The sequence below is a fragment of the Mya arenaria genome, chromosome 16 (genome assembly GCF_026914265.1).
Source record: "Mya arenaria isolate MELC-2E11 chromosome 16, ASM2691426v1".
Taxonomy (NCBI): Eukaryota; Metazoa; Mollusca; class Bivalvia; order Myida; family Myidae; genus Mya; species Mya arenaria.
The window spans coordinates 9,624,394-9,637,143 of NC_069137.1; positions in this window are offsets into that span (position 1 = coordinate 9,624,394).

The following is a 12,750-nucleotide window of genomic DNA, read 5'->3' on the forward strand; positions in this document are numbered from 1 at the left end:
CAGCCACACCACAGTCCTGAGGACCTCTACATCTCAACATAGTCGGGCATCCAAACAGCCACACCACAGTCCTGAGGACCTCTACATCTCAACATAGTCGGGCATCCAAACAGCCACACCACAGTCCTGAGGACCTCTACATCTCAACATAGTCGGGCATCCAAACAGCCACATCACAGTCCTGAGGACCTCTACATCTCAACATAGTCGGGCATCCAAACGCCCCAGCATATTCCTGAGGACCTCTACATTTCAACATAGTCGGGCATCCAAACAGCCCCACCACAGTCCTGAGGACCTCTACATCTCAACATAGTCGGGCATCCAAACAGCCACACCACAGTCCTGAGGACCTCTACATCTCAACATAGTCGGGCATCCAAACAGCCCCACCACAGTCCTGAGGACCTCTACATTTCAACAGAGTAGGGCATCCAAACAGCCACACCACAGTCCTGAGGACCTCTACATCTCAACATAGACGGGCATCCAAACAGTCCTGAGGACCTCTACATTTCAACAGAGTAGGGCATCCAAACAGCCACATCACAGTCCTGGGGACCTCTACATTTCAACAGAGTAGGGCATCCAAACAGCCACATCACAGACCTGAGGACCTCTACATCTCAACATAGTCGGGCATCCAAACAGCCCCACCACAGTCCTGAGGACCTCTACATTTCAACAGAGTAGGGCATCCAAACAGCCACATCACAGTCCTGAGGACCTCTACATCTCAACAAAGTCGGGCATCCAAACAGCCACACCACAGTCCTGAGGACCTCTACATTTCAACAGAGTAGGGCATCCAAACAGCCACATCACAGTCCTGAGGACCTCTACATTTCAACAGAGTAGGGCATCCAAACAACCACATCACAGTCCTGAGGACCTCTACATCTCAACATAGTCGGGCATCCAAACAGCCACACCACAGTCCTGAGGACCTCTACATCTCAACATAGTCGGGCATCCAAACGCCCCAGCATATTCCTGAGGACCTCTACATCTCAACATAGTCGGGCATCCAAACGCCCCAGCATATTTCTGAGGACCTCTACATTTCAACATAGTCGGTCATCCAAACGCCCCAGCATTTACCTGAGGACCTCTACATTTCAACATAGTCGGGCATCAAAACGCCCCAGCATATTCCTGAGGACCTCTAAATTTCAACATAGTCGGGCATCCAAACGCCCCAGCATATTCCTGAGGACCTCTACATTTCAACATAGAGAGGGGCATCCAAACGCCCCAGCATATTCCTGAGGACCTCTACATTTCAACATAGTCGGTCATCCAAACGCCCCAGCATATTCCTGAGGACCTCTACATTTCAACATAGTCGGGCATCCAAACGCCCCAGCATATTCCTGAGGACCTCTACATTTCAACATAGTCGGGCATCCAAACAGCCACACCACAGTCCTGAGGACCTCTACATCTCAACATAGTCGGGCATCCAAACAGCCACATCACAGTCCTGAGGACCTCTACATCTCAACATAGTCGGGCATCCAAACAACCACACCATAGTCAGAGGACCTCTACATCTCAACATAGTCGGGCATCCAAACAACCACACCATAGTCCTGAGTACCTCTACATTTCAACATAGTCGGGCATCCAAACAGCCACATCACAGTCCTGAGGACCTCTACATTTCAACATAGTCGGGCATCCAAACAACCACACCACAGTCCTGAGGACCTCTACATTTCAACATAGTCGGGCATCCAAACAGCCACATCACAGTCCTGAGGACCTCTACATCTCAACATAGTCGGGCATCCAAACAGCCACACCACAGTCCTGAGGACCTCTACATCTCAACATAGTCGGGCATCCAAACAGCCACACCACAGTCCTGAGGACCTCTACATCTCAACATAGTCGGGCATCCAAACAGCCACATCACAGTTCTGAGGACCTCTACATCTCAACATAGTCGGGCATCCAAACAGCCACATCACAGTCCTGAGGACCTCTACATCTCAACATAGAGGGACATCCAAACAGCCACATCACAGTCCTGAGGACCTCTACATCTCAACATAGTCGGGCATCCAAACAGCCACACCACAGTCCTGAGGACCTCTACATCTCAACATAGTCGGGCATCCAAACAGCCACACCACAGTCCTGAGGACCTCTACATCTCAACATAGTCGGGCATCCAAACAGCAACATCACAGTCCAGAGGACCTCTACATCTCAACATAGTCGGGCATCCAAACAGCCACATCGCAGTCCTGAGGACCTCTACATTTCAACATAGTCGGGCATCCAAACAGCCACATCACAGTCCAGAGGACCTCTACATCTCAACATAGTCGGGCATTCAAACAGCCACATCACAGTCCTGAGGACCTCTACATCTCAACATAGTCGGGCATCCAAACAGCCACATCACAGTCCTGAGGACCTCTACATCTCAACATAGTCGGGCATCCAAACAGCCACACCACAGTCCTGAGGACCTCTACATCTCAACATAGTCGGGCATCCAAACAGCCACACCACAGTCCTGAGGACCTCTACATCTCAACATAGTCGGGCATCCAAACAGCCACATCACAGTCCTGAGGACCTCTACATCTCAACATAGTCGGGCATCCAAACAGCCACACCACAGTCCTGAGGACCTCTACATCTCAACATAGTCGGGCATCCAAACAGCCACACCACAGTCCTGAGGACCTCTACATCTCAACAGAGTAGGGCATCCAAACAGCCACATAATAGTCCTGAGGATCTCTACATCTCAACATAGTCGGGCATCCAAACAGCCACACCACAGTCCTGAGGACCTCTAGATCTCAACAGAGTAGGGCATCCAAACAACCACATAATAGTCCTGAGGATCTCTACATCTCAACATAGTCGGGCATCCAAACAGCCACACCACAGTCCTGAGGACCTCTACATCTCAACATAGTCGGGCATCCAAACAGCCACACCACAGTCCTGAGGACCTCTACATCTCAACATAGTCGGGCATCCAAACAACCACACCACAGTCCTGAGGACCTCTACATCTCAACATAGTCGGGCATCCAAACAACCACACCACAGTCCTGAGGACCTCTACATCTCAACATAGTCGGGCATCCAAACAGCCACACCACAGTCCTGAGGACCTCTACATCTCAACATAGTCGGGCATCCAAACAGCCACATCACAGTCCTGAGGACCTCTACATCTCAACATAGTCGGGCATCCAAACAGCCACACCACAGTCCTGAGGACCTCTACATCTCAACATAGTCGGGCATCCAAACAGCCACACCACAGTCCTGAGGACCTCTACATCTCAACATAGTCGGGCTTCCAAACAACCACACCATAGTCCTGAGGACCTCTACATCTTAACATAGTCGGGCAACCAAACGACCACATCATAATCCTGAGGACCTCTACATCTCAACATAGTCGGGCACCCAAACAGCCACACTACAGTCCTGAGGACCTTTTAATCTCAACATTGTCGGGCATCCAAACGTCCACATTATATTCCAGAAGATATACATCCAACATTGAGGGACATCCAAACGGCCACAGCATATTCCTGAGGTTCGTTTATACCAACATATTGGGAGATCCAGACGGTGTTTTATTCCCCCAATACTTATATACAAACTAACCAACTTGAACACACTTTTTTTCATAACAATTACAACATAATCCAGAATACAAGATTGGCATGTCTTTGACTTCTCTAAAACAGCAGCATTCAAATCACACATGTCTCTTATTATCGAGCATTGAGTTGTCCAGGAAAATCTCAACAATGGCAAACATCCAGCTTCAACTTGTCCCTATCACTTTATTTAACCGCTTTCAGAACCAGGTTGTCCTTGACATCACTTTATAAGCCAAATATCAATAGCCTTGTTTTCCCCTTTTATAAAACCTGGACAAACAAAAGTTTGAAGGGTATATTGGAGTCACCTTGTAGTCGGTCGGTCGGCCGGTTGGCTTGTGATGTGTGTCTGTTAGTTGCATTTTTGTCTAGTATTTAACTTAAAACTATTGGATGGAACATAACCTTCATACCATGTTAAACAAAATGAGACCATGTGCAATTGCAAAAAAACAAACACGTATCATACGTGTTTGTTTTTTTTGCAATTGCTACGGTATGTTTTCAGTTTATTTCTATGTTTCCGTGCCAAGAGAATCACTTCTAATCTACCACAAACTTCATACGAAGTTAATGACTAAAGGATGATAAAACAGATTGAGATAACGAGAATTACAAAAGTACACTAACTCCATGTATGTTTATGTTCTTGTCCATAAATTGACAAATACTGAATAGAACGTAATAAAATAGCATACAAATGTAAAATATAGTGACAAGGAGAGCACCTAGTGTCTATTCTACCTTGTTACTGTTTGACGTCATTCTGTTCTATCTAATTACGGTGAGAGGTAATGCAGGGCGCAAGAACCATACTTGTATTTCAGCTCAGTGCAGAGTTACCTCCTTTTTTACTTTTTTGTCTGGTAAACTTGATAATTACTCGATGGTAATTATAAATCAATGCTCTATTAGCAAATATTCGGAAAAATCTACCAAGCGTTGGCGTAACAATTAAATTGGTTATGGATTTGCATGTTAGCAACTTCATAACGAATTCGAGTATGACATGTAATGCATTAAAAGTTTACCCAACTATTTATTTTATATAATGTATTAAGTTTGAAAGCACTCTTATAAAAAAGCAAATAATGGTTAAGGTTTTGCATGTAAGCTCACAAAGGTTATAATATCCAGGCAACATCTTGTTGTTTTGTGTTGAGACTTTATACGTTGTTGCTCAACCATTCAACTCACTAAGATTAATATCACAACAACAGACAGTGTCCATATTTTGTTGGAACATAGTGTCATAGCTGACATCTAGTTTGCAAATTCGCAGCACTTGCAATCAATTTAATCTGAGATCAACTCAATACAACTCTTAAACACTACATTTAATTAATGGTATTATTCAAAACTTTACGAACTACTTCAACTGATGTATCGGCATACATCCGAGATTGTTTTTGAAAAAAATGGCCGAGGAGCTCCGAATGACATTCGTGGTGATGATAAATAGCCGTTCTATGATATCATTTTCTGTTTACGACAACTTTTACGTTCAGTGATATTTCTTTCTGTTGATGCCAACTTTTACGTTCTGAGTGATGATGAATAGCCGTTCAGTGATATTTCTTTCTGTTGATACCAACTATGATGTTCTTATTCATGATAAATAGCCAAAAAATGAAAATTAGATGTCGTAGCTCACCATTTGTTTTACTTTGTCGTTATATATTGTGCTAAGGACTGGGGTAAAGCAGCATCGTTGCAAGTTTGAGAAAAAAGCACACGGATGTCAAGTCGCATTGCACGACTTCGTGATAGATATAATAACTTCTCATAAAGTTAAAGATATATGACAATTACTTCACTCATGGTTTTATATCAACAACGGCTTTCAACATTATTTTTATGAATAATGGTTGTCGCCCTAGGAGACACAAATAGGAATATACAAAGTCTGAGCTGAACAAACAGTGACATCCGTATACTGGTATAATATACTGTACATATAGACATCCCCGCCTATTATTTGTTTGCCTCAGGGGACACTTATCGGGACGTATACTAGGCTGAATAGTTTTATATAGTATTCCAAGCCAACTGGTTGGCGCCTTAAAATACACTTATAGGGACACACTAGGCCCGAACTGAACATATATAGACCCCCGCCTACTAGTTGATGGCTGAAGGGGCGCAAAAATGAACGAACTAGACCTTAGCTTCATATATAATTACATCCGCCTACAGTTTGTCGCCATAGGATACAAATAATAGCGATATACTAGGCCCGAGCTGTACATATTTTAACGTGCGCCAACTGGTTGTCCTATAATACAGACGTCCTTGCTCTGATCTTAAACATATAGTGAACTGCGTCTACTAGTTGTCGTGTTAGAGACACTTATAGGGACGTACTTTGCCCGAATCGAACATGTGACATTCGCCTTCTCGTCAATACCCTAGCAGGTACATCTTAGAGACGGATGAAGTAAGCCTGAGCATAAGGTTGTGGTTGACACAGATATCCCCATGTCATTTAATATAACACATATAATAATTATTGTGACGTGCTTTTCACAACCCCTATTTCCGTCCTAGATGACATCCATGTAGACACACGGGATTTCCGTGCATTATTATATTGGCCAAAATGTGACATACGCGTACTGGTTGTCTTTCTAAAGGACATTCTAGAGGACACGTTGACGATTACTGTATTTCAACAATATTGACATGAATAAAATAAATCACACAAACACGTAATGTTTATTATCTTAAACGTTTCGGCGTAACGCCTTCATCTGTAGATATAAACAAACAATATAAACAGGAAGTTACATCAACGTCATATACATGCCGCACGCCGTTTGGCGCCAAGATAAGTGACGTTGCCAGATATATAATAATATTGACATAAATTAATTCACGGTGACATGTTGTTATTTTACCTAGTATACAGTGTTTTATAAAGATGTTACGGGTTGCGAAATACAACTTGTTAATTGACGTTTTACGTTTGGCTATACGTCTATGGCTATATCCTAGTATGGCTTATACGTAAGTTAAATGGGCCGTGCCGTTTATGCAATACCCCTGACGATAACACCTAATACTTAATTCCTCGATTCCCGGCCTGGGCGCATGTGAGTTTGATTTGTGGTCACCAAGCCGGACAAAGGGGTCATCTCCGGGTAATCCAGTTTACCCCAAAACACAAGACCACACTCTCGGGTAACATCTTGCCAATGAGAGGGATTCATATAATTTGGTAATAACTTATTTCACAAGCGTTGTAAACCAAACAAGATTAAACTAAACCTATTCCTTTCCACTTAATAATTCTGCGATGCGTAGGTCTGTAAATACTGCACAGTCAAAGGAGGTATACATTCCGTGAAAACGATTTACCACCAAAAATCTTATCATCTCTTATATAGGTCAAGAACAGTAACTTTGACAAATTTTGAGTTGACATTTGCTACGTAGTTTTATAGTTGAGTATAACCTTATCACAAAGCATCTTTTTTTCACAATAAAATTTAAATATTCATTGCTTCACCCAAACTACAAATACTGGATATCGGGATAGCACCGACCTAAATGGGAAACGAAATCGAGTATTTAGGGATTTCGATTTTGGCTTAACTTAAACCGTTCTGAAGGGTAGTGCTAAAGCCTGGTTACCGGTACCCGGAATTCGCAATCACTTTCCGATAGGACTGCTATAGTAAACATTATAATAGTAGTACGATCGCTGTTGTAGATATATGATTATGAATTATTTTTCATACTTTTTTCATAACTTTAGACTGAATGCCCTCATATGATAAGATAGTTTGGAGTTATACCAATCGGATCCAATAATAGTTTTGAGCAGATAAACTGGATCTCTTAAAGTCAATTGCATACTTTAATGCAATACAAATTCAATGCATTTAACTCAAACTGTATCCTTTTTTTTGCCAACTGCAATATGTAATAAGGCTTCACATTTAAGACGAACTTATATCGTAGTGTTAATTCAAGGAAAAGTTTCGCCCGGACATGTAATTTAACTTAAGTTCCGTGTGGAGATTTTTCCAGGCGTACTCTAAATAATATAGATTTTGGTGTTTGAGACGAAACACCCGGCCGGCTTTAGGGGCGATATATGTAAATGAGGTGGGATGATATTCAAATTACGGGCGGAATTTCAGAGTTAGACTGATTTTCATTGACGTGCGGGATTTCAATTTACGGGAGAAATTTTAATTTGCGGGCAGAATTTTCATACAGATGTGACATGGAGTTTATTTATTTTAATTTAATGTGCGCAACAATTTATAGGCGGAAAATGTTTTAAATTATTGGACCTAAAAAGAAAATTATACTAAAGTTTACTCAATTTAATCTGCATTTTAAATATAATCTTCAAGTATGATAAAAGTTACATTAAATTATCAAATTGGCTATAAAAATATAATTCCAGTCACTAGTACTCTTTACAGTAGAATGAGTACTTCCCCATTGTTCATCAATCTATTATTTATCAACTGTTACCGCGCATACGTGTTCCTTTCAGTGGTGACCCTTATTTAAACCTACTTCTGCGAACCGTTCATGGCAGTATTTTCCGTCATGTCACTTACTCTGAAAACAAAACATTATTTTTTAATCAAATGGAAATTATGAACCTTCTTATAATAACATAACCGAAAGCATTTTTGAAATTAACTCACAAAAACACAATTATAAAATGCAGAGTTCTGAGAAGAGTGCTTTGATGCTAAACTCTGTGGGTGGTAAACTAAGTCTTAGGTTAGTTTAAATGGTGTATACATCCTCAGGTGTAATTTATGTAACAAGGCATTATATAAGATAGAATAGTCGTAATCAACATGGTATTGATTCCTAACAAGATATTTTGCTAAAGCATTCTTAATCGCACACAACTATAACTCGATGTAAATCAAACAAAACAATTGTTAAAGTGAGAACAGACAAACACAATTTCAGAACCAGTGGTTAAACGAGAAAAAACTCCATCTTTTGCTATCGCGAACCCCTTCGAATTGTGTCTTTTTGGTTATCCACCAGTTTCGCACAGCATATGCATTTTATTTCGCGATTCAAAAGTTGTAAAAATCCTTAGGTCCGCGTCATTTTCATCATTCACGGCTTAGGTTCCATCTTTTGGAAATTTATAAGCACACAAACGTACATTTTTAACAATAACGTGAGACACGCAAGTTCAAATGTTTCCTTGGTAAATATTCGAGTGATCTGTTGTGAATGACTGTTCAAATGCTCGGTACGTCTATGTATGTCTATCAGTAATTGTTTCCGTGTGTGCATCTTGAGACACACATGACCGGAATAAACGAAGATTAAGGCTTGCAGAAGGCAGTCCGGCCAGATTGGCCGTAAGATAGTGCGAGCTTTTATATACAGCTGGATCTCGTATCCCATTAACAGCCTATGAGGCTTATCGGTGAGTCAAATAGTGTAGCACGAAAGTGTACATATTGGCCTCGAATCGAATTTAAGTTTATTATTTATAGCTGACTGGTCCGGTTTAAGTTCAATTGCTATAAGTGCTTGATATTATCCCAATAAGTGTCAAGTAACGTTTAAGTGGATTTTAACGTCAACTGAGTGTAAATTTATATCACAGGGTAATGTTATTGAACTCCCTTTGTAATAACATGGCATATGTTTACCTTTTACATCGTTATGTGAAATGTAAATGATAAAGGGAACAAAAACAATTAAATACTTTCTCATGACTTTTGGAATAATTTTGGAATCTTTGGCTGAAAATATAAGGCTAAGTTCGAAATAACGCTCCACTAAAGTAGTATATTAATTCTTCCCCAATGGTTCTTTAGAAAAACAGAAGTATGAAATCTGTGTCACAAAAATGTTAAAGTATATAAATACGCCCGTAATTTATTTACGCCTGGAATTTCCAATAATTTTATAACCTTATGAAACACGTATATATATATATATATAAATATATATATATATATATATATATATATATATATATATATATATATATATATATATATATATATATATTGGGCGGAATAATGATTCCGTCCACACTCCAGGCGGATTCACCGATTCCGTGCCAACTCCGCCTCAATTCCGCCCGGAATCCAGCCCTTTTTTCTTACGGGAAGGCCTTTAACAAAAACTGCATCCCTTTAACTCAACTGTCCGACTTCATATTAATACTGGAAAATGATTTTAACCAAACCTGAGTCCCTTTAAGTTAACTGACATTTCAATATACGTTCATGGCTTCTGTAAATTAAACCTGGATCCAATTAAGTGTGGACAATGTTGTTGTTGTTGTTTTCACTAAAACTGGTTCCCTATATATTGGTTGTGTTATCAAAACTGGATCCAATATTAGAGATATCCTTTATAGTTATGGTATACCCACAAAATGCAGTTAACCAAAATTATAATATATTTTAGTCAGAGAACTCCTCTTCTTTTCAGTATGCGTTCAATGCCCAGAGATATCAAAACTGCATCCCATATAGTAACGCTATACACATTCAATGCAATAAACCAAACCTGAATCCCTTTTAGTCAGTTAAGATGACTTCACAAATTTTGAGTTATCAAAACTGGATCCCATATAGTGTGGAGAATGTTTTTGCACCAAAAATGGACCACTTTAAGTCAACTGTCCTATGTACGATGACTATACTTTGTTGAGTTATCAAAACTGATACCATATAGTGAAAAAATGCTTTTTTACCAAAACTGGATACCTTATTGTCGACAGTTCGTTTCAATATAGTGTTCACGGTTTAGAGAAATATATCAAAACTGGACCCAAGATATTGATATGCTACACACATACAATGAGATGTACCGAAACTGAATCCCATCATAGTCAGTCGAAAGTCAACTGTTCATTCCAATATGCTTGTTCAATGCCAAGAGATTTCAAAACTGAATACGATATAGCATTGCTTTACTCATGAAATGCAATTGAAATTAACAAACACGGGGTCCCTTTTAGTCTACTGTCCATTTTAGAATTGAAATGAATTTGTTGTGTTATCAAAACTGGATCCCATTTAGTGAGATAAATGTTTGTGTTTTACCATAACTGGATCCCTTTCAGCCATATCTTCCTTTCATAATAATGTTCACCGCTTAGTTTGAATCAAAACTGGATCCCATAGCTATAATAATGCAATACCCAATAGATGCAATAAACCCAAACTGACGCCATTTTAGTCCTCTTTTCGTTTCAATAAAGTAATCAAGGTTAACATATATCAAAACTGTGTCCCATATAGTTATCTTATACGTATAAAATGCTTTTAACCATTATTTAACAAACTATTAATTTTACGACACTATCTAATTTTGAATCCCCTCCATCATTTAGAAAGCGTTTCTCGTATAACCTCCATCGCAGGCAACAGTTCCGCGTAAAGATATCTACCATTCGGAGCTCCTCGGCGATTTTTATCTAAAACAACCTCGTATGTGGACACGGCACACAACGAAATTGCCCTTCTTGGTATACGTAAAATCACTCCAGCTCACCACTTTATTATGAGTTTGCAGAACAGATTTTAGCTTTGACACTATTTCGCCACAAATTATGAACACTTGTTTAGTTGATTTAACACCAGAAAACCGTAGTGAGATAGTTTCGTTTTTCTGCTATCATCATTTCTTTGCAGTTAATATCTGAACCGTCCATGTGACACAGTCATGGCCGCATCTCTGAATCGATCCACCCAAGAAAGAGGTCCCGCAAAAATCATTAAAAACACATAATTGTCTTCAAATATGATATAAATCATGTGTAAACTTGAAAATACACACAGAGATGCAGTGTACGCATCATGAAATGCTACTGGAATAGGGAGATTTTTTTAAGAACTACTTAACCCGGAAACATTTCATTGTGTGCCGACACCATGTATGCCGGTACATCAGTAGAAGTAGTTCGTAAAAGTTTGAATTGAATCATTAATTAAACGCGATCAACTTGCAGTGTGGTTAAAGTTTATCGATTTCTGACATTGTTAAGCGTCAATATACATCTGGGGTTGTTTTGGTATAAATGCCCGAGGATTTCCAAATTGATATCTGCGTCATTTAATTAGGGAGCATTCATTATAATATATGTGGGGTGGATCCGTGGTTTGAGGTAACACACTCGACTATCAATCCAGGGGTGATAGGTTCGATCCCCCGCCGCATCACTAAAAAAACTAATCGTCTTCCGGAAGGGACGTTAAATGGGAGTCCCGTGTGACAGTGCTATACATTGGTACACGTTAAAGAACCAGGGTAGCTCTAACCAGGGTTACATTATGTCTGAGCACTATACTCGTAAGATGACAAACAATCTTAACGGAGCACTAGCCGAATGGGCAAGGCCCGAGTGCGAGTATAAATTAGCTTACACACCCACCCTTATATCTGTATGTCGTTTCAAAATCAGTGAAATAAAAGGCCGTAATACTTGAACTATATAGAGCTGTTAATAGAATAAGAGCCATCTTCAAATCAATTAAGGATAAGTACGGTTATGTCAGAATTGTTAATATAAGCAATCTTATTGCTTCCCTCATTAATTGAATTGGTAATCTCTTCAATATATTTGAAGGGTTTTATAACTTAATTTGTGAGAGCAACAAATCAATTGACACCACGCGGATAGCGATTAGGCTGTGTCACGTGATCCCTTAGTAAGTACACGGAAGCAAACGATAACAATATAGAAGTGATACTTGACAAACAGATTAAATAAATGCATTGAACATGGTAAAACATAGCAATCTAAGCAAGTATAACACTCAAATAGTTCATCAACATTATTTGAATGCAATGTATGTTTCAGGTAGAAATAATGTATTGCTAACCTTTGAAATTATTTATTTCCAAAAAAACAACAACATCGGATTTTGTTTACAGTAGGAAGGCAGTCTCTATTTTAATACTCAAGTTTAGGGAAACAAAACATGTATTAATTTCCTTCGTCAATAAAAAACGGCGTTTGTTTAGATCAAAACTCAATGGATTTTGCTATTTTTCTTCCTTTTTCCATTAAACATCACCTGTTTGATACAAGTTTAATGAATAATTAATATTAATATAACTACCTAAATTTATCTCAATAAATTAATGT